This window comes from Phoca vitulina, unplaced genomic scaffold (assembly GCF_004348235.1).
Source record: "Phoca vitulina isolate PV1807 unplaced genomic scaffold, GSC_HSeal_1.0 scaffold5, whole genome shotgun sequence".
In the NCBI taxonomy this organism is placed as follows: Eukaryota; Metazoa; Chordata; class Mammalia; order Carnivora; family Phocidae; genus Phoca; species Phoca vitulina.
The window spans coordinates 27,773,714-27,796,737 of NW_022589708.1; positions in this window are offsets into that span (position 1 = coordinate 27,773,714).

A 23,024-nucleotide genomic window follows, 5' to 3' on the forward strand; every position below is an offset into this window, starting at 1 on the left:
CAATAGAGGTGTTCAAAAAAATGTCTGTATTATCCATGTTGGAGCTGCGTCTTGTCCTGAGGCCCCGTGGTAATGGACTGGGAGTAGGGGAGAAAGACCTAAACCTGCCAATTCAGAGTGTCTCAATCTCTTCCAGTTTAAAACACTCCCCTTTTAAGTTAATTCAATCCCGTTTTGGCAACGAGTTAGTCAAAGAAAAATTGAAACGCCTCACCAGTGTTATCTCACCTGAGACAGATTACTCTGCTCCATTCCCAGCTAACGTGTGAGCACAGGGGAAGCTTATAATGCTACGGTGTTATGGCAGAGCCCCTCCTATTAACCCAGCCCCATGCTTCTCTTCTGCCTTTTGTTGGCCTCTGGCTGAGGTAAACTCATTTTCCCTGTCTCCATATAGGTTTCCGTCCTCTCTGCCTCTGGTCATGAAGTTCAATAGCTGATGAAATGTTTACTTTCTTCTGTCAGTCCGGCTGTGGTCAGCAGTTCACATCCTGCGCCTCAGCCTGAACTCCTTTCTCTCTGCCCTTTGGATCTTCTGAGTCTCAGCCTTGCACTTCATCTGACCCTGAGTGAGATGGTCCTCTCTTCAGCCTCTGGTAGGGGTCCCCCTCTTCCCTCACTGCTGCAGCCTCATCGCAGTCCTGCTGGCTCTCAGCCTTCGGTGTCCATGGGAACATGTGGGAAATTTTAGATGTCCCCAGTGCTACTAACAGGTGCTAGGGGACAAAAGGCCCACTTGAGCACTCTTTCTCCCTCCCATGCCATGCCATCATCTCTACACTTGCTGTAGCTATTCCCTGTTGGGAATTTAGACAATCTGCCAGGCTTTCTCCATCCAGAATCCCAAACCGGAAGGAAGTGGGACACAAGCCCAATCTGCTTTTGGTTTCACAACTATCTTGTTCTTTTTTTCTACCTCCAATCCTCATCTTTAGTCTCAATGAAAAAATGGGAGAACAAAGAACCATTACTTCTTCATGAGCTTCTTGACAAGATATTTTCCTTCTCTTCTACTTCTTTCCATATAGTGAATAATAAAGTAGTAAGCCTGCTGATCAAAAAGGGAAATATATGTGTGGATATTATCCCCATTCCAATCTCTTACATGTCTGCCTATACAATAAGACTCTCAAGAGCTAGACTCTGTCATGTATCTTTGTGTCAACTGCATAGAGTGCTTTGCCTAGAATGGACACTCACCAAAAGTTGTTGAGTGAATCAGTGATTCCATTTCCTTAACTTACTGGTAAAGGAACTGGGTGGGTCGTGAAATATTTTGCCCAAGTTAAACAATGAGTTACAAGCTTAGCTGGGGCCATGTCAACTACTCTTCGACATAACATATGGCTTTTTACCTAGTCTTCCTTAATGGCTGGCAACATAGAGCCCAGAATATAAGATCTAAATGTAACTAAGGGAGGCAGGAAGGAATAATAGGTCAAAAGAAGGACTGAAATGTGCAAGTATTTGAAATTAAAATACAGCAGGGTCTCCCCATCCATAGTTTGACTTTTTGTGTTTTCAGCTACACGCAGCCAACCACAGTCCAGAAGCAGATGATCCTCTTCTTGACATGTGCCCACATATTTTACCTCTCTTCATCGCAGCATCTAGGCATTTTATAATCTCACATCATCACAAGAAGAAGGATGAGTACAGTACAGTATGATAGTTTGAAAGAGAGACCACATTTGTGTAACTTTTATTATGGTACATTGCTGTAATTGTTCTATTTTATTATTAGTTATTGCTGTTAATCTCTTACTATGCCTAATTTATAAATTAAGCTTCGTCTTAGGTATGTATGTATAGGAAAAAACATAGTATATATATATCTGCAGTTTCAGACATCCACTGGGAATCTTGGAACGTACCCCTTCTTAGATCACTGTTACTGTTTTTATTTTATATTGTTAGTTTTCTCTTTGTCTATACAGCATAAAATCAGCTCAAATCTATAATCCTAAAATTTCCAAATAAGGATCTTATAAAATGCTGTGTTGCTGCCATGATCAATCATTTGTGGCTGTGGGAGGGGCAGTGACAGAAATTCTTATTAGCCATTTTCCCATTTTATGTATGTATAAAGTTAGGGCCATCTCCATACTATATGAAAGGTTTAAAAAATATGAAAATCTGGGGCGCCTGGGTAGCTCAGATGGTTAAGCATCTGCCTTCGGCTCAGGTCATGGTCCCAGGGTCCTGGGATCCAGCCCCACGTTGGGCTCCCTGCTCCGCGGGAAGCCTGCTTCTCCCTCTCCCACTCCCCCTGCTTGTGTTCTCTTTCTGGCTGTCTCTCTCTCTGTCAAATAAATAAAATCTTTAAAAAAAAAAAAAAGATATGAAAATCTATTCCCCTGAATGTGGACTTCTCCCATTTTGCTGATTTAAAATTCATTACTTGTTGAAAACAGCAACTGACCCCCTTTCCTTCTAAAAGATAGACCACATTCAGAAATCCTGTCAGAGAGATGGCTAAGTACGACATGCTGAGAAAGAACAAGATTTTAAACTGAAGCACACTGGTGTTGAAATACAGCATTTTGATAAACACACACCAAAGAAATTTGGGGAGCTTAAAGTTTATGAGTTTGAAAGGTTATTTTCTTAATGAACTATTCTCAGGAAGCATACCAGAGAGAGAGGTGGGATTTTAGATCTGTTTATGTTTCCGAAGGGGATTTAAGCAATCTGCTTTTGTACATTATGCACCATAGCAGACCAAAGCATCAACTAGGATATCAGTAGGGCACATTTATACCAGGATTAGGGTCCTCCTAAAGAACGCAATGGTGGACAAACAGACAGAAGTCCATTTGCTCCCTTAGCTCCTGGCTTTCCCAGTTCACCTTCTTCTCTTCACCTCCTATCGTTCATTTCTCCCTTTGTGGGGGCTCAAAGACGAGGTAACATGTTGCTGTTGATGGTTTGGGGGCTCCAATGTTTTTTAAAGATTTTATTTATTTATTTGAAAGAGAGAGAGCGTGTGTGAGCAGGGGGGGAGGGGCAAAGGGAGAGGGAGAAGAAGACTCCCTGCTGAGCAGGGGGTCAGATGTGGAGCTTGATCCCAGGACCCTGGGATCATGACCTGAGCCAAAGGCAGACACTTAACTGACTGAGCCACCCAGGTGCCCCTGAGGGCTCTGATTTTTTAAAACAATCACACATATAGGTACAAAGCAGCAAAGTACTCACACACAGTGACATCATTTTGAAGTATTAAAATTTATCACCAGAATTGTTTTCCTGTGCAGACAATGTAATCCGACTGCAGGTAGTGACATTGGGTGTGTGTGTGTATATGTGTGTGTGTGTGTGTGTGTGTGTGTGTGTGTCCTGTCAGGGAGAAAAAAGCACTTGTAAAATTCTTAGAAACCAAAAATGCATCAGTGAATAGGCCTTTATGTTGGATATTTATGGGGAATTTGGTTTGTTTTCTGATTCTGTTTCAACTTTTAAGGAGCACCGTTAATGTGATTAATTAGCAAGAATTTATTGACTTGAAAAATCTCGACAGCCAAACATATATGATTTTTTTAAATGTATTTTTTCAGGTGAAACTATAAACTGGAAGCCTAATTAAGACCTGCTGTTTCCTGAAATTTTGTGTGCATAGCTCTGGGAAGGAAAGTTGCATGGAACTTTACTTGAAGGGGCACATGTAATCTTAAGAGAAAAGTCCCAGCATTCTATTCACTTCTTTCAGACGTAGTCCTTACTTAAGAGCCATGGGGAATTTATGTCCATGGTGAACACGAAAGCCCGCAATGGAGCTGGCTTCAGGAAAACTCAAATCAGTTCAAACATCATGAGTTGAAGACTTCAGTTGTTCCTAACCAACATTTCCAAATTTTCTCTTTAACACCATGATGAATCATGCAAATTTAGGTTTTTTTGACATTTTCTTACATGTTTTCTTCCCATTACTTGTTGAGGATGAAAGTCTCTCTAACAAGAGAGAGCAAATCAACTTGCAAGAAATATGATAATAACACAAGAGTATTCAGTGTAAAAAAATTGACTTTTGATGAAATTACAAAAGGCCTAAACAGAACTGATTTCTGACTGGTACCCGCATCACCTGCTTTCATTAGAAAAATCTGCTTGCCTTTCCTAAAGCTGCCTTTCCATTAAGTAGTTCCAGTGTAGACTTTAAATTGCAAGAATAAAAGAATGTACCTATTTCTAAAAGCTGTGAAAGTTTCATCAGTTTAGCAACATATTTATATGGTTTTTCCCCAAATGTCACTCTCCAGTGGTGATAAACTTCTGAAGTCAGAATTGTTTCAAAATAACAAGTGAATGTTTTTTTCCTCACTTGAAGGAAACTTTCTTCTAATGCCTCAGGTAGAAGATGCGAACTACTTACAACTTGAGAACAGAAACCAGTCTCATAGCTGTCATTCAGCTAGACATTCTGAACTGATAGTTTTGCAAACTTATTAAATTGTAAGGAGTGGGGGGTGGGGGAGTCACAGAATTTTTTAGAAAATTTCTATCTTTTAAAAACCATGTTGTGAAAAGAAACTTGTCCAGCTTGCAAATCTCCACCAAGAAACAAGTTATTCCCTTTAGATAACACGCTAAGTATCAAGTCATAAAGGATCAACTAACAATTCACAGTCCCAGCGCGTAATTCTGTAGCCCGAAAGCTTGGCAAAGCCCAAACACTTACAGATAATACCCAACACAAAAGCCCCTTTTTCTACTTCATGGGAAGAGCTGCAGTATGTGCCTTCCTAAATGTGGAGGGGGGCTAGAGGGTCTTCCTTGCCTTAATAATCCTGTACAGTGCATTTGTCCAGTAGCTTTTGCACCAGGGAGGTCTTGGTCATTTCCTATAGAGATTCTCCGACCCCCTCAGTGGCCTAGAAAGAGGAACATCTGTGGTCGCCTCTTTTCCTGACACACAATTTGGCTTCCCTGGCCTCACCTTGCTGCGCTCCTACTTGATGGCAGATGCGATCAGGCCCTTGCTTGGGAGCTCAGAGCCCCAGGCCCCACAAGGGCAGAGCGGCCACGTCAGAGCTGCTCCTGGCACCAAGGAAAATTATTTGCCCCGAGAGGCAAACACAGCCTGGGCAGTGTCCAGAGTCTCAATCCCTCTCTTCTGTGTTATAAAAGGCCCTATTGTAGAAACACAAATCACTCAGAGATGGCATGTACAATGTCTAATCACTTAATAGCTACTGGTCACCCATTGGGGAAGGGCCCCAAACTAGACACTGTCTATAACCGATTTGCTGGAGGAAGGCAAGGGAGTATATGACATAAATTTACTCTCATCTCCTGTTCTAGCCCTTCACACCATGGCAAATGCACATCCTTTGAACAAGTAGAAAATTTACAACAATAAGAATGATGCAACTATTTGGATTTGGATCTGTGAGTAGCAAGCAAGGTAAAGGATAGAACACAGGCTTGGTATTCATACAAACCTAGTTTTGAATCTTGCCTCTATAATTAATCAACTGTGTGACCTTGAGAAGTTCACCGAATCTCTTTGGGATTCTCTTTCCTTGCTTGCAAAATGAAAAGAATATGTACATCCTAAGTGCCGTGAAGACCACATTTGCTAGGATGCAGAAGTACCAAAAACTGGATGTGGCACAGCGTAGGCATGGGCTCAGTATCAGTTTCCTCCCCCAGCTCTAGAATTCTAAATGTTTGTCAAGATATCTTATATACATTACTTCATCTGAACCCTACACAAACCCTACTCATAAATATTTTAATCTCAGAGGCAGAATTTTCAGTCTTTGGATTTCTTGTCTTTCCCTTTTAGGAAATTCTGTCGACAAGACACACTTGTTTTCTCCAATCACATTACCTCTGTCCTTCGTTGAGCTTTAAAAGTACCTGAAGCAACAGAAAGGGTTAATTTTATTCCCATGTTCCAGATGTCTTCAGCACCTTAGTAATACACTAAGAACAGTAAGTCTTTTTAATGAAAGTGAAAGGTACGCATTGTACTTAAATCTGGAACTTTCTCCCCCTGAAGAAATGCTGTCACTGGGACTGCCGTCCGCCCGTTTAGGCAGGGTGAGATATGTTTTTGCTCAGGTTTACCTTTTTTTCAGCACATTTTCAACCAACTGCAGTGGGTATCCAAGCAGTTAAAACTACATCAGCACTAATAGCTATGAGCTCATCTTGTATAAAGACATTTTTAGTTAAACACCACAATCTTGGGGGGGAAAAAGTTAGCGTGCTTAACCAGGCTGGCTTGGAATAGCTCACAATATGACGCATACCACAGGAAATAGAGTGGTATGAGGCACCTACAAAATATTTTTCAAACAAGTCATTGATGCTGTAAGCCCCATGCCTCAGCTTTAGGAAGTCACTTATTAAGAATCAACACCAGCCGTGCCAAGCTAAGCTTTTGCTCTTGGTGATTTTCCAATTGAATATTCAGGGCCCTGTCTCAGTCTTGTTTTCAGGGGAGTACATGCCTGGAATGTTAGCAAGCTATTTGCTGGAAAAAATGCCCACAACAGGCCCAATGTTGATCACATTAATGCGTTTGAGTGGGTATAGAGTGCAAATGATTGAAAATGCTTCCAGATCCCCGTTGCAAGGGACAAAGCAGGCTCTGTTCTCTGATCTGATGGTCATTTTTTTTCCAGCGGAGGATGTGGTGCAGGCAGAGGGAAGAGTGCCAATCTCTGTCTAATGGTTCCAAACAGGGTCTGGGCCTAGCTCTCTGGATGCTGATGAGTGGGAAATGAAACACAGATGGGTCAGATGGGTAAGGAGAGGGGGATTACAGGTCAGGCCCAAGAGTTGGGATAAATCAAGTGCTTATGAGGTGCAGAATGGCACATTGTTTGAGTGAATGGACAGGGAAGAAACATTCCAGCATTGTTCAGGCCACTGAGTGAACCCTACGCTCTTCTTCCCAGACCCGCACAGGCCATGAGAGTCTCATCGTCAGGATGCGTGTGAGCAACAAACCTGAATGTGGCCAGCTGGGGCCTGAAACATTCTCCTATGCTCCCTAAAAAGCCAGTTTTGTTTTAGTACACGTGGGATGTAATTTACTGGGAGAAATGTTTGGGTTCGTGTGGCAGATCATAGAGAGTCAGATTTGGGGTTCCCTGGGGATCTCTGAGGAGAAGGTGAGTAACCACAAATTAATAGAGCAGGGAAATAAAGTGACAAAAGAAATGTTTCATTGTGCCTGAAATATTGAACCAATTTCCCCCTGTTTAGCCTTTTAAACTTTTGCTCACAAATCAAAGAGTTAGCTCAGCTCAGAAAACTCAGCAAAAGCCTGTAGTGCCTGATAACGACAAAGAAAAACTCGATATTCTTCCTCAGTTTTACATGTCTTCATAACATAGGAAAACACAGTGATAAGGGCTGTTTGAGACTACTAGAAAATAATCCAAACAATCAGGTAACTGAAAAAACAAAACGCTGATAACCATAATGGATCTGTCCATTTTGCGTTCTAGGTGCGAGGAATCTCAATGAGAAAAATCATGAAATCCCAAAGTGTATACAAGCCTGATTATTTAATGTGAGGTAATCATAAGATGGGTTTGAGGAAGTGTTTTCATGAGGGAACAAAAGCAGTGGGAGGTGAGGACAGAAGGTGTCCCATCAAGGGAGGGACCTAAAGTCCCAGTGGCCAACAGAATTAGAAAAGGGCAAAAGCTGGGAATTAATGGTTTCTTTTTTAGAGTGACAGAAATTATTTTCAGAAATTTATTTTCATACCAGCCGTGTTTCCACTTTATGGACTTGACCTTTAACAGAATATCCCACAGGCAAGGCTGCAGACAGTGGTTGTCCACAGTCACTGGGGTGCTCGCGCTGTGAGTATGAAGAGCTTCTCAGTTCCTGGATGGGTGCATTGCAGCTCCAGAGACAGCAGTCAAGCTGCCGGTCTCGAAAGTCTTCATACAGCATATCTTGAAAAGTCTAGGCGTTTTCAATGTTACTAGTTTCATAAGTTGGTGTAATGAGTGACAGTGACATACGTATGTGCATGTTGTCTTATTTTCCACTGTTTAAGGCCATTTCAAAACTAATAGCTGTACTACTCATAATTTAAAGATTTTTATTTATTTATTTATTTGTCAGAGAGATAGAGAGCACAAGCAGGGGGAGCAGCAGAGGGAGAGAGAGAAGCAGGCTCCTCACCGAGCAAGGAGCCTGATGTGGGACTCGATCCCAGGACCCTGGGATCATGACCTGAGCCGAAGGCAGACGCTTAACGACTGAGCCACCCAGGCGTCCCTGTACTACTCATAATTTAAATATTTCACCATTTCCCCTGACCTCCTCCCCTCCAAAATTTTCATGATTCCTACGCTCTGAGCCTTGGAAAGGAACCTCAAGACTAACTAACCAGTTTGTAAAGCATATTTGGGAAAAACGACACGACACAAGCATCAGTATTTAGAGTGTGGTGTGGAGGCCATCACAGAGCTCTCAACTGACTCTCGTCATTAGACCCTGGAGTATTTTTTTTTTTTCAAAGATTTTATTTATTTATTTTGAGAGAAAGAACGAGAGAGAGAGATAGCCCAAGAGGGCAGAGGGTCAGAGGGAGAAGCAGACGACTCCCTGCTGAGCAGGGAGCCCGACGCGGGACTCAATCCCAGGACTCCAGGATCATGACCTGAGCCGAAGGCAGCCACCCAACCAACGGAGCCACCCAGGCGCCCCAGACCCTGAAGTATCAATAGAGAAGGGTGAGGAGCAGAGAAGCCTCTCCTGTTCCTGTGAGGGTACCTAGGCCACCTGACTTCTTGCCAGGACTTACCAGAGGATGGAAAATGGACTTGCAGGCTAGAAACAGATTAGGCCAGCCAAATCTCTGTGACTAAGGCATTAAGCCTAATGCAGGACACAGAAGCTTTCAGGACAAATACCCTCAAGGTGCGAACTCAGGGTAGTAATGATGAGGCTGCTGTCGCCTCCAGCCAATACTACCCATCTGCCGCCATGCCTGACTGTCCACGCACACACGGGCGTATCATCTGAGGGATATGGCCCCCAGGGTTACCAGGCCAGAGAAGACACTGGCGAAGCACAGTTGTCTAGAGCAGGGGCATGAATCTAACATCTCTACCATCCCCAGGTTACCCGTAGTTGGCACGCTACAGCAGACAACAGTCAGAAATCGATCTCTTGAGGGGGTCCCCCAATTTTATAAGCTCCAGACCCCACGAAACCTGAATCCACTCTTGGGATTGCCATTTATGAGGTGGAACCCTGGAGAGCGTTTTTGAAGAGGGAAGGGAAGTAGGCCCTTGCTTTCTTGCTGTGGCTGGCTTGGGGCTCTCTGATGCAGGCAAAGTGGTCCACGGGGTAGCCAAATACACAGTCTGGAGAACGGGATGGAAATCCATTTCTTCAGGCCCCCAGGACATGACTGTTATATTACGTCACACAACTTTACCCAAGAACCAGTGGAGAAGCCTTTTACCTAATGGAGGCATTTTCCGAGGAGTAAGTTAGCAATCTCCAAGTTCCCATTACTTCTTTTATCTTGAAAAACACATAATGCAAACAGAAATGTGAGGACATGGGGCCACACTATAGGAATTTTCCTTTCTACCAAAACTCTTGAAATAAGGAAGCATCGACCGACAGATTATCTGCAAAGCACACATTTCATGATGTTTTCAAGTTTTGGGGACAGATTTACGCCCCTCCAACTCCCTTTTGTCCGCGGACTCTCTCATGAAAAAGGCAGGTGCTCACAGAGCCACTGACCAGGGAAGGATGCATCCCATGACCATGAAACGCAGCAAGGCCATCTGTACTGTAAAGGGTCGTCACACTCCAGACTCAGTCCTTCTTAGGAGAAGTTCAAGACACTCCATATAGTGATAATTAATGCCTGGTCTGCTCAGAGGCTAGAAGAAAGGATGTAGTTCTCCTCTTTCAAGGAGAAGCCCTGATGTTACTATTTTTACAATGGTTCTTTGGGAACGAATACAAGGAAAATACCATCATCCTGAAGATAAAAATTAACGTGCAAGAGGTACGTGGTAGAGATTACATGCAAATGAAGGACTTCTGCAACCCTACCGGGCCAATAACATAACCCATAGACCAATACATCTCCATGGAATAGCTTTACAGTGCTTGGGTGTTTGCTGTATGCTTAATTAAAATCCTACTCTGGTGGGAAAAACCAGATTTCCAAACGGTGACTTTATTGATTCAATAAAATTTAAGAAATTCTGCTTATGGAAAAACTCATTAACCAAAACTAATAAATACGAGTTTACCCTGCAGTCTGGTTCCTCTTTATTTGACAGAATTAAAAATCACTCTGGAGCAACTTAGTTCATTTTTCACTTGTTAATTGAACTTAATGGTTTAGTAATTCCCTTTCTGTTCTAAGCTTTCGAGCTCTTCATTCTTTCTGGCAGCACTTGCACTCGGTCGCTCTTAACTTTACAGAGCATATATTTATATGGAAGTTTAATAGAAGTGACGAGCGTGAAGGAAGGGGGGGGAACACTGAGAACCTTTTACTTGGGCTGATGCAACGACTCAAGGCACAGCCTTTGGGGGCCGTGTCACGTTGCACTGCCCCACTGGAAGGGTTCTCCAGCAAGGTCTTAAGGGCCACATCCATGGGAGGGACAATTTTATTATTGAATGCCCCCCACAGCAGATTTCCACTTCTGCTCAACCTCTCCTACAAGAAATTGCCAAAGAGCCAAAATTGTCCACGTCCTGGACAAAAGCTTTCAGTTTTCACCCTCTGACACAAAAATTTTCCTCTGGAGAGCTACCATTGTTCACCTTTGTTGATTCTTTGCAAAACAACATATTTGGTATCTCCTTTTGTGTGTTTAATGTGCATCTCAAACTTAACCTTCCCACCTCCTTCTGGTCGGACCACCTGAAATCCACAGAAAAGTGGCTGACAATTACGAATGGCCAGATTGGTGGCTCACGTCAGCTCACGTCAAAAACCCTCCCTGAATATATGAAGAACCAAATTCCTCATCTTTTATGGTAGGGATTTGTTCCTTGGCCTACCAGAACTTGAGAGGTTTTATTCTTCAGATATTTTGACCTAAGTATCAAGTGGATTGATTTTATGGCTTTTTATTTGCATAGTTTCCTCCCAGTTTTGAACTGACTTACTATATAATTTGGCATCTTAAATTTTTTTTAACTTTTTTATAGATACCTGACTTATTGTCACAGATTCTCTTGAAAACACAATTATAAATACCCACATAATATTCCATCATGTACATAAACCATAAATTACTTTTTTCATTTCTCTACTACTGGGCACTTAACGTTATTCCTAGATATGTTACGCTGTTTGATTCTATTCATGATTTCTTTTTCAGGTGTATTTACACAGGTAGTTATTGTTGGTGCATAAGAAAGTCATTAAATGTGTTTATCTTGTGCCAAGTCACTTCACTAAATTTTTCCAATAATTATAGTTAGTTTCTACCAACAATAGTTATTCAGCTGATTCTTTACTGTTTTTGCAAGGAGCCAAAAATGTACAAAAAATGTATAATAGAAATAATATATATTTCTTTCCTTCCCAAAAATACAATTTTTATTTGTTTCAACTTTAAGTACTTCCAAAACAATGTTAAGTGATAACACTTACCACTTGCTGAATACATATTGTGTCATGGGCCCTGCCATAATTACTTAATAAACATTACGTATTAATTATTCCATTACTTGCTAGATTTTTTATTGATTTTTAAAAAATGTCTTCAGTGTCCTTAAATACCTATAGGTTGTTTGTTCAAACTATAGTTTATCATGCTAAGGCAAGTAACATATTCCTTTTTAAAAATAAAATTTTAAAACAGTTTTTAGGCTTATAGAAAAGTTCTGAGGACAGTACAGATAATTCCTGCACATGCTTCACCAAGTTTCCCTTAACTTGACAACCTACATCATCTTGGTACATCTGTCAAAACTAAGAAATTCACATTGGTACATACTACGAAATAAACTCGATTTACTTCAGATGTCTCCAGTTTTCCCACTAATTTTCTTTTAGGGCTCCAGGATCCCATCCAGGGTACCATATGATACAGAGTCCTCATGTCATCTGAATTTCCTACAGTTGTGACAGTTTCTTAGTCTTTCCTTATTTTTGACGACTGGACAACTTTGAAGAGTCCTGGTCGGGTATCTTGTGAAATGCCCGTCAGTTTGAGGTGGTCTGATGCTTTTCTTATGGTTAGATTGGTGTCAAACGTTTGGGGGAAGTACGTCCCAAAGAAGTGTCCTTCTTATCACCCTGTATAAGTGGGTACATGATATCAAACTCCATTTCTGGTGATGTTAACCTTGATGAAGCCAGTGTTTGCTAGGTTTCCCCACTGCAAAATTACTATCCTTTTTTCCTTCCCATACTCTATTCACTCAGCCAGCCATGAAGCCTGGCCTCCACTGAGGAGCGGAGAGGCTAAGCTTCACTTCCTGGAAGAGGCAGTGCCTATATACATTATCTAGAATTCTTCTGTAAGGCAGATGGGTTCTGTCTTCTCCGTTTACTGATTTATTGAAACAATGATTTATATTAGGATGGATCCACAGATGTTTACTTTATACTTTGGGCTCCAATTCAATACCACAGTATTTATTTTGTTGCTCAAATGGTGCCAGTTCTGGCCAGTTGGCTCTTCCAGTTGGCTCCCACATCCCTCTGACATGCCCCGTTGTTTGTTGTTGTTCTGTTGTGTTTTGCTCCCTTTGCTTCTTTGAGAGCTTCATTACTTTCTGGCAAGATTCTCCAGGCTTACCTTGTCCTTTCTCTGCCCCAGCCCTAGAAACAGCCATTTCTCAGAAGAGTGTTTGTACCTCTCATCAGAAAATGGTATTTAGAAATGAAGATGTGGGCACTGTGTGTTGTATTCCTTTTTGCTTTTAAAGGGCTTTGTTTTACCTTTTTAAAAAATTGTGGTAATATATACATAACATGAAATTTACTGTCTTAACCACTGTTACAAGTACAGTTCAGAGGCATTAAGTACACTCACATTGTTGTATGGGTGCAACCATCACCACCATCCATACATAGAACTCTTTTCATCCTCCAAAAATGAAATTTTGTACCCCTTAGACAATAATTCCTCATTATCCCCTAACCCAGCCCCTGGCAACCACAACTCTAATTTCTATCTCTATGAATTTGACTGCTCTAGGTACTTCACATAAGTGGAATCATACAGTATTTGTCCTTTTGTGATGGGCTTATTTCACTTGACGTAATGTCCTCAAGGTTCATTCATGTTGTAGCATGTGCCACAATTATCTTCCTTTTAAAGGCTGAATGGTATTCCATTATATGTATACACCACATTTTGTGTAACCATTTATCTGTTGATGGACCCTTGGGTTGCTTCCAGCCCTTGGCTATTGTGAATAATGCTGTTGTGAACATGGGTGTACAAACACCTCTTTGAGTCCCTGCTTGCAATTCTTTGCACCATATACCTAGAAGTGGAATTGCTAGATCATATGGTGATTCTATGTTTAATTTTTTTTTTTTGAGGGAACTCCATACTATTTTTCACAGCAGGTGCACCATTTTACATTCCTATCGATAGTGCCCAAGGGTTCCCATTTCCCCGCATCCTTACCAAAAGCTCCAAACCCACAGAATGTGCAACACCAAGAGTGAACCCTCATGTAAACTACAGACTTTGGGTGATGGTGTGTCAGTGTAGGTTCATCAGTTGTAACAAAGGCACCGTTTCAGGGGAGATGTTGCTAAAGGGGAAAACTATGCATGCGTGGGTGGCTGAGGGTATATGGAATATCCCTGTACCTTCCTCTCAATTTTGTTGTTAATTTAAAACTGCTCTAAAGATAATGAAGTCTTTTAAGACAAAATTTAAAAATAAACAGAATGTTTCCCAACATTTTCCCAGGGCCCCCACGGGTCCATCGAATGACGAGTCGTCCTTGGCCTACAGCAATTGGCAAACAGTTGAACTGAGATGGTGTCATCCGAAAGAATGAAGATATTTATTTTGAACAGCTTCAGATGAAACTATTTATTTGACTTCTTTCTAGAAACTGATACTATTAATTCCCTGATTGTAGTTATTCTTTACCTTCACCTGCAAATGAGATAGAAGTTTGGGGTTCCTTTATTCAATCTAAGGCAAGCCATTTGTAGTAAAAATGCCATTTAAGCAATCACTGGTGGTATTTAACACAACTTTTAAAATAATTGGCCAGAGAATAAGCTGACAACTCAGCAAAGCATGTTGGGAGGTGGACAAACTTTTTGATACCATATTCCCTTTCTTTGACAAACTAAGGATAAATCTATGAGGATGAAAAAGCTTTTTAAATTGGCTGCTTTAACATCCCCTTCCCGCTAGAGAAAAAACTTTTCAGTCTGATGAGGCTAAAGCAATCTAAATGGAAATATTGGCTCCCACAGATTTCTATTGGCTTTGATGATAAAACCTTCGGCCTCGTCTATTTCCTTTTGATCTAGTTGAAAAAGGATGCTGGGAGAGGCTAGCACCATGCTGCCTTGATGACCAGCTGCTGATACAGCTGTGGCGTGTTAAGGCCACAGGACAAGGAGAAGTTCCAGCGTGCTTCCTGTTCTATCACATTCTTAAGTTAACATTATATTACTGAGGAAAGTGATATCCACACAGATGCAGAAATATGGTACGTACTAAAGGCCAAGTGGATTGTAAAAATGAGAATCCGGCTAACATATTTCAAGAAATTAGGATGATGTAAAAGCTCATCAATAGAACCTTTATGCCCACTTAGCAATTTGAAACAAAGATCGGCTTTTAGATAGTTTACTTGTCTGAGATTGATGGGAAGATAGTTTGAAGTCTCTGGAGAAACACACGCTCCGGTCTCAAGTATCCAGATGGATTTGCATCCTAGATCCAACCTCAGAGGCTTAAGGAATGCCGCAGAAGGCCTCCAGCTGATACAGGGGATCTTAAATATGACTCTCACTGCTTCCTATTAAGAAAATGAGAAGCAACTCACTTTTTACAAGGTGTTAACTAAGCTTGGCCGAGCAGCCCAACTGAAAAATCAAACATGCCCAAACACTTCATGTTTATAAAAACAAACTCCATTAACATGCCTGGCTTCCCTTTCATAAAATTGCAGATGATTTACTGCATATCTTAGTGCAGTCCAATTTTCCTGTAAAATGCATGTTCTGTATTATGTTTGGCACATTTTAGGAGATCAATGTGTAATTGTTGAATTAGAATTGATTTGTTTTTTTTATAAAAGTTATAATGAAGGACTTCACAGAACCTGTGACTACTCAGCTGGCATAAAATAGAGAATTTATACAGCCTATAAGAACTGGTATGCACTCCTAAAAGGAAGTTGAACTTTTTTTTTTTTTAATACCACACTGTTCATCCTTCCAAAGTCAGACTTAAAAGGAAGACAACCAAGATTCTCTAACAACTTGCTCCATTAAATTGGGTCTTATTACAAGTCTCTCCAGAGTAATTTAAGTGTCTCCAATCCCTATATACCTGATTAAATTATTCTGGTAAACCCAATTCTATGACTTTTATTAATTTCTTAAAATATTTCTAGGATAATGTCTGCTATTTCTCTTTACCCACTTAAAAAAGATACTCTATAATAAAGAATATACAGCAGTCATCTCTGTACCCATCCACAGAAACCCAATAAACAGAGTTGATGCCCTCTGTTTACCCAGCCCTGATCACATTACCTGCCCTTCCCCGTCAGAAGGAACCATTTATCCAAATCTTAATTCAAATTTGCTCACTGACCTGTGGCCGGGAAACAGGGAAGCATTGTAATAGGTTCATAGAGGAAATTACTTTCACTTTTAATTTTTTGCAAAAGCACATTGATGATTTCATGTACTCTTTAGAAGACACTGGTTCTCTTAACCCTATTTTAGATGTATATTTACTAAACCTACTAAAATGTTGGCTAAGAAGAAACAGACATAGTAGAGGCTTCAAACTCCATGCTTTTCTCATTTCACAAGCAATTTTGTCCCCCGCCCCACCCTGCCTTGCACAGGAAGGTCCTTGGCTTTCGCCATACATGATCAAGTGCATTTTTTCTGCCCTTCTCAATTCTGTGTTGGTGTCCTAAAAAAGGAGAGCAAATTTGGTAATGATGAGATCCACAACAGCCCAGCTACTTCTCTAGAGCTATGGTCTGTTCCCAAGTGGGATGCTCACACCCAGGACAGGAGCAAGATGCGCCATTAGATTATGAACAAATGCCGTGTGAATTGATATTTAGATATATTTTTCCCTAAAGCAAGGAAGAAATATATTAAATGTTACTATCAATGTTAATAGAAGTACATGTACTGGGGCACCTGGGTGGCTCAGTTGGTTAAGCGACTGCCTTCGGCTCAGGTCATGATCCTGGAGTCCCGGGATCGAGTCCCACATCAGGCTCCCTGCTCAGCAGGGAGTCTCCTTCTCCCTCTGACCCTCCCCCTCTCATGCTCTCTCTGTCTCTCATTCTCTCTCTCAAATAAATAAATAAAATCTTTAAAAAAAAAAAAAAGAAGTACATGTACTTATAAATAAATATACATATATTGGTGATACACGTCCACAATTTTTTTTAACTCATAAGGATCTTCAATCAAAAAAGGTTTGAACACCACAGCTCCAGACAATTCACATTTATTATCTGTGAGACCTAAGAAAAGATAGTTTCAAGACAAACTGCATAATTTTAATCACATTCTGGTCATATTTATGTGTTAATATATTTGACAGATTAATATAAATTATTTGACTCTCTACCCATGTATGGTGGTATAGTTCCTCGAATTTTTAGCTCAGGTAAGCAAATGAAACTAAACATTCATGATTCATCACCTACATGCTCTAGGTCTTAACACTCAGTGCTAAAAAACACACAGAAGGACTAATTGTACAATGCACTTTCAGGGCTGAAGCCTTTTTTGTTTTTTTTGTTTTGTTGAGAATCAGGGGTTAAGATGTCTAGAATTTTTCAGGTAAGTATATAGTCAAACAAAAATTGTAAATACTTAGTCTTCAAATATTTATTGAGCAACTACTATAATATACTGAAGACACAAAGATTAATAAACATTTACTGAGTGTTTGCTTTCTCCAAGTGCTAGGTAATGAAGATTAAGTGATGAGCAAATAGCATTGGTGATTCCTGTCTTCAAGGAGTTTACAAGCTAGTGGGGGCGGGGAAAAGACAAAAGGATATAAAATGGAGAAAGTGTTTTAAGCAAGAGATGAACAAAGTCCTAGACTGTGTTCCTCCATGTCAATGCCCTCTGCTCCTTCTTTCAGGTTTCCTCTTCAATGGTCACTACTCCAAAAAAGGGATCCCTACTCTTCTCATTTGCTCATATCTTGGGGGTCCCTAAGTATTTTTCTCCTGACCTTGGATTCCCCCTCCACCTCTTCTGTATTTTACCTGACCAACCTCATTTAGTAACAACAGATTATAATGAATTTAATTTGATCCTGGTTCTTCTGAAATTCTTCCCCGGAGATAGAACGCTGTGCCCCAATGGAAAAGAGACAGCCATAGAAAGTCCTGAAAAAGGGAGGCGAGGAGCAGGAACTGGGAGCACCAGAGCAGAGCATGCCAGAAGTGAAGGATTTTTATGAGGTAGGTATTTGACGGAGGCATAAATCATTTCATTTGACCAGCCAACTCTGAAAGGTGCATGTGGGAAACCCCGTGGGTCCTTCCCCTATTGGGCGTTTCCTTTCACCAGAATGATTCTTAAATTGTTCAAAATAATAGTCATTTAAATGTATGCACTCGGTCTCTTAGATTGGAAGTCTCTCTGAGGGCTACTTCCGTCCAACTTCTTAAGCGTGCCCTCTTCCCTTACAGCATAAGATGCAGTGCAGAGCAAGCACTTATTCCTTCCAGAAATGTTTTGTGGATACTATCCCAGACGAGGCCTGGTGATAGTGATGAGGAGGGCACAGAGATGTATGCACAAAGCAATAACATACCATTTTGACCAAGAGAATGAGGATTATGTTAGCTCCCTCTTACAAAACGTGGAAATGTTGTACTTTAAAAAGGACTTTTAGATATTGCTTTCAACCACATATCATGCAGCACTGACAAATATATAGTGTCAATATAATATTATTATGTCTCCATCCCACATCATCAGTCACAGACTTATCTGTGTTACACAGTCTCCATTTCAAAGCATTTAGGAGACTCTACGATGGGTAGTGATTTAGGAAGAGATGAGAGTAGTTGCACATTTCCTATGGCATTGTGGGTGTATTTTGTGGGAATGATGATGAAGATCATGATCATGATGATAATGATAAGGTCCCCAGCTGTCTGCTGAAATTCCTTTCTGGGAAACAGCTGGAGATTCATTCTCTAAAGATCGCATCTGGCTTGATTTGCCAGCACTCAGATCCCATTGATCTGGTTCTGTTCTAGCCCTCTGTACTCACAGTTCAAAGAGCAGGGAGGCCTGTAAAGAAATTACTGCCATATTGTTCAATCGGCCACAGTGAGCAACATATACGATTATAATTAGGAACACATTAAGGGAAGCAGCTCAGTGGAGATAAGCTGCTTGACTGCATACGCTTTTTGATGAGGGCTTAGCGCCAATCCGAGAAGAAAAAGATTAAATGTTTGTTACCAATCCTTTTGAACTTGTGGCAGAACATGTGGTAAAGCATTTTTGATTCAAATTAAAAGCATCCTAGGATAAAAATAACCCTGTTCTCCCAGGCCTTTCCAAGTGAAAACCATTTGGAGACTGATTTATTGTATAGCCCTTAACCTCTTTCCACCAGCATGATTAACGTAAGCATTTCTGAATCCCATGTAAGCCTGGACAGGTATTTGTCTTGTTACACATCTGTGAAACGAATGGCAATACAAATTAGACACTCAACAGATGTAAGTTTTCAAAGGCCGGGCAAATTTAATTTGACTGTGCATGTAAATGAAACGTTCTCATTGAGCTCTGAGGTCCGTGATGTGGGTTACAGGTAGGGAGGGTGTTTGTGCCAAACGCCACCAGAAGGCCAACAATTCAGAAACCCTGGTGTAGGAGCTTCCTAAACCAAGCAGAGAGAAGATAGGCTGCTGCTGTCGCACCAGAGAAGGAGGCATGGGGGAGGCTGAAGAAAAGGTCTGATTTGACCACGTAATCGAGAAGGGCTTTCCACAGCCATTGGGAAGAAAAAAGGCAAGATGACCATGCTAAGTGTTCTAAACTTCCATGGCGAGAGGAAGCATGGTTTAGTGGGTTCTTGTGGGAATGGGGGATAGAATGTTTCTGCCAGATTCAGCCTCTGATTTCCTCTGTGGCCTTGGGCAAGTCTCTTAACCTCTCCGTGCCTGTTTACCTGTAAAATTGGGATATTGATGTTTACCCACTGCATAGGAATCTGAGGTTGAACATCCTTTTTTATTTCTTTAATTAGTTTCAGAAGTAGAATTTAGTGATTCATCAGGTGCATGTAACACCCAGTGCTTATTCTGTCAAGCGCCCTCCTTAATGCCTGTCACCCAGTTACCCCAGCCCCCCACCCACCTCCCCCCCAGCAGCCCTCAGTTTGTTACATCCTTCTAAAGTGATTGCTGATCTCTTGAAAATGGCATTACATATTGTACATTTCATGAATCTGGAAAGTTTGTAACCACGTGACACTATCTGAGTTTAAGTTGGTTTTAATTATATCATGCGTTATTTTAATTTCTACAAACAGTGAAGTCCTTCGAGACTAATTTAAAAAAACTCAATTACAATGTTTTCTCACATTATCTCATTCATTCCCACTTCCCAGCCCTCCAAGACAGACAGACACATACACATGCATACACTTTCTTCCTCCCAACTAAATTCTGGGGACTTTTTCTCGCTATGCAATTTCTTCCCTGGAAAGGCGGGTACAGGTAAAAGCAGGAATGCTAAACTTCTAAAAACAGTAAAAATCAATAGTTAATTCCACAAGCAAACTTCTTAGCACTTTCATTATAAAACTGTCACGATGTCCACATTCTATTATCTGAAGTAGCATTTCCTAAGTTCCCAGGGATGTTGATAGGAGTTTTTAAATTTATTTTCATTTATTTCTTTATTTTAGTTTTTTAAAAAAGCTCTCAGTCATATCATTTTAGTCCTATCATATCTGGTTAAAACAATGTGATTCTGATAATGTACATTGTAAATTCTGAATGGGGGCAAAGTATGAAATATTCTCCTAACTTATTTATACCTCTTTACCATTGAATTCTGTCACACCTGTTGTTCTGAAGAAAACAACTGAGGAAATACTAATCTAAAGGGTTTTGTTGTACTTTTGCTGTTTGAGAAATGTGAAATGTCAGCGGGGCCTCTTGAGCAACAGGGAAGTTATTTCCAAATCCAAGTGAGATTGATGGAGAATGAGCATTGGCCTTTAGAAAGAAGATTAAGTCCAATGGGCAGGTAGAGTATTCCTTGCCGCTTTTGCTTCCACCAGACGGAATAAGTTGCTATTACTTTTTTGCTTTGGTTTGCTTTGATTCTTTCCTGTAGGAATCATCATAATAAAAATATTTGGAGCAGCCCAGCTCTATTATAAATCTGTGCCAATTACTAGGGGTCAAATAAACCAAACCTGTAGTTTACGATAGTTTTATGAATAAATGCATTATGCTTAAATGACCCTCATTGTTCTTTGAAATGCCAATTAGTTAGGAGACTCTTACTGCTTTCTAACCATTGGTCAGGGAAAGAAGGACTCAGGACTCCCCAGCAGTGTGAGAACAACTCACTGGCTCACTACTTACTACATGGCAAAGTCAAAAGGGAGCCGAGAGGGGTGCCTGGGTGGCTCAGCTGGTTGAGCGACTGCCTTCGGCTCAGGTCATGATCCTGGAGTCCCGGAATCGAGTCCCGCATCAGGCTCCCTGCTCAGCAGGGAGTCTGCTTCTCCCTCTGGCCCTCCCCCCTCTCATGCTCTCTCTATCTCATTCTCTCTCTCAAATAAATAAATAAAATCTTTAAAAAAAAAAAAAAAGGGAGCCGAGACACCTTTCAGGTAAAAGTGGTATCACTGAAAATCCATTAACAACTCTTACAGCTGACAGCTAGGTAACCACAGTGCCCTTCCTATGAGTACCTTGACATCATGTGTTTCTTGGGTCTGCCTTCACCATTAAACCCTGAGTTCCTTAAGGTCAGAAGCAAAGTCCTATATGTATACTTTTTCTGGAATACTCCCTAATGCCTAAGTCATAGTAGTTACCTGTCACACATTTATGGAATTGAACTGACATCAAGTGACTTGGAACAAGAATATTTATAAAAAATATATTTTATAGTACTTAGCATATGGAGGTTGAATCTTATTTTCAAAGTGAAGAAGAGAAATTCCATATTTACCTGGGTATTTCTGGCCAGAATATACAGCTCATTTGTGGCTTAAAGATAGGACATAAAAGCATAAATGCCTCATAATATTCATGCTGGGTCATAGCAAACCTGCTCAATATAATGTTTTCCTATATGAGTTATTTTTCTTAATCAATATGAGGAGCTTTACTTATATCCTGGGCAAGTGTCACTATTTTGTCATAAACTGTCAGAGTGATTTTGAATCTTGATTCTTCTATCTGTCATGGAATTATTCCTCAGTGCTCTGTGTCATCTGGGAATGTGATATCACCTAAAAGTGTGATAAAAATTTTTAAGTCCATGGCCAAGGGGAAAAATGCAGTGGGAGAAAGATAATTTTGTTTAATTAATCAACAGTGTTGGAATGTGGGCTTTAAATCTGCAGTTATGTTCTCATCCAGCCTTCCTTTCTTTAACATACACAACATAACAAACAAACAAGATATCCCAGGATTTTTGTCAAACCCTTCACTAATGAGGAGAAGTTTTGATTCTATTATAATTGTAAATCTACTACCACTAAGATATCAGTCTCGGGGGTGAGATGTATGTATTGCATAATAGCACTAAAACAATCAAGTTTGTCATGCTCAAGACTCCTGGACAAACAGAACAATGCTGGCCAAATTGTGTCACAAATGCATACCTTCATGCTTCTATCTTCACTGACATCATGCTCATATTCATGAAAAATGGCCAGAAACTTAGCTCCCTCAAACTTCCTTGCCCTTAAGCTGTTTATGATGTGAATCCCATATAATCTTGTATTGTAATGTCTTACCTTTCCCCTGAAATGCCAGGTAATTGCCATAAAATGCCTTATGGCCATCAGTTTTAAGAAATTAAAAAAAAAAAATACACATCAGAGAATTAAATGAGATAATCCCAATATGTATAAAAATTTGATAAAGACAAAAGTAGTAGTTCAATTCATTGGAAAAAGGATAGATTACTTAATCACTAGCAACGACACAAACAAAAAACTTTAACGTGGGCCCCAACCTTATGGCATTTCATTCAGATACCTTAGACAAAAGTAAATAATACATTGATATGAAAAAATTTGAAACAGTTCTAGAAGACCTCATGTGCAATTTTAACTGACACTTTAGGAAACCTAGAAGTTATAGAAGAAAGAATAGACATATCGTACTTAGAAAAACTAAATTGGCAAAAGACGTCATACACGGAGTCAAAGGACCAACTTAGAATAGGAAAAAAAGAATACTTGTAAACCAAATAATAAAGGATTAATACATAATGCTCATTGCCATAGATAGGTATGACATATAAACAAAACAAAACAAAAAAATGATTGAGTTATAGGCCTGGGATAGTTGTAAGTATTTCATGGAAAAGCAAAGGCAAATAACAATTGCATGAAAAGATGCTCAGTTTCACTGGTAGTGGGCAATAGGAAATGTAAAGGCACAATAATATGTCTCTTTTTCGGGGTGCCTGGGTGGCTCAGTCGGTTAAGCATCTGCCTTCACTCAAGTCCTGATCCCAGGGTCCTGGGATGGAGCCCAGCGTTGTGCTCCTTGCTCAGTGGGAAGTCTGCTTCTCCCTTCCTCTCTGCCCCTCCACCTGCTGATTCTCTCTCTCAAATAAATAAAATCTTTTTTAAAAA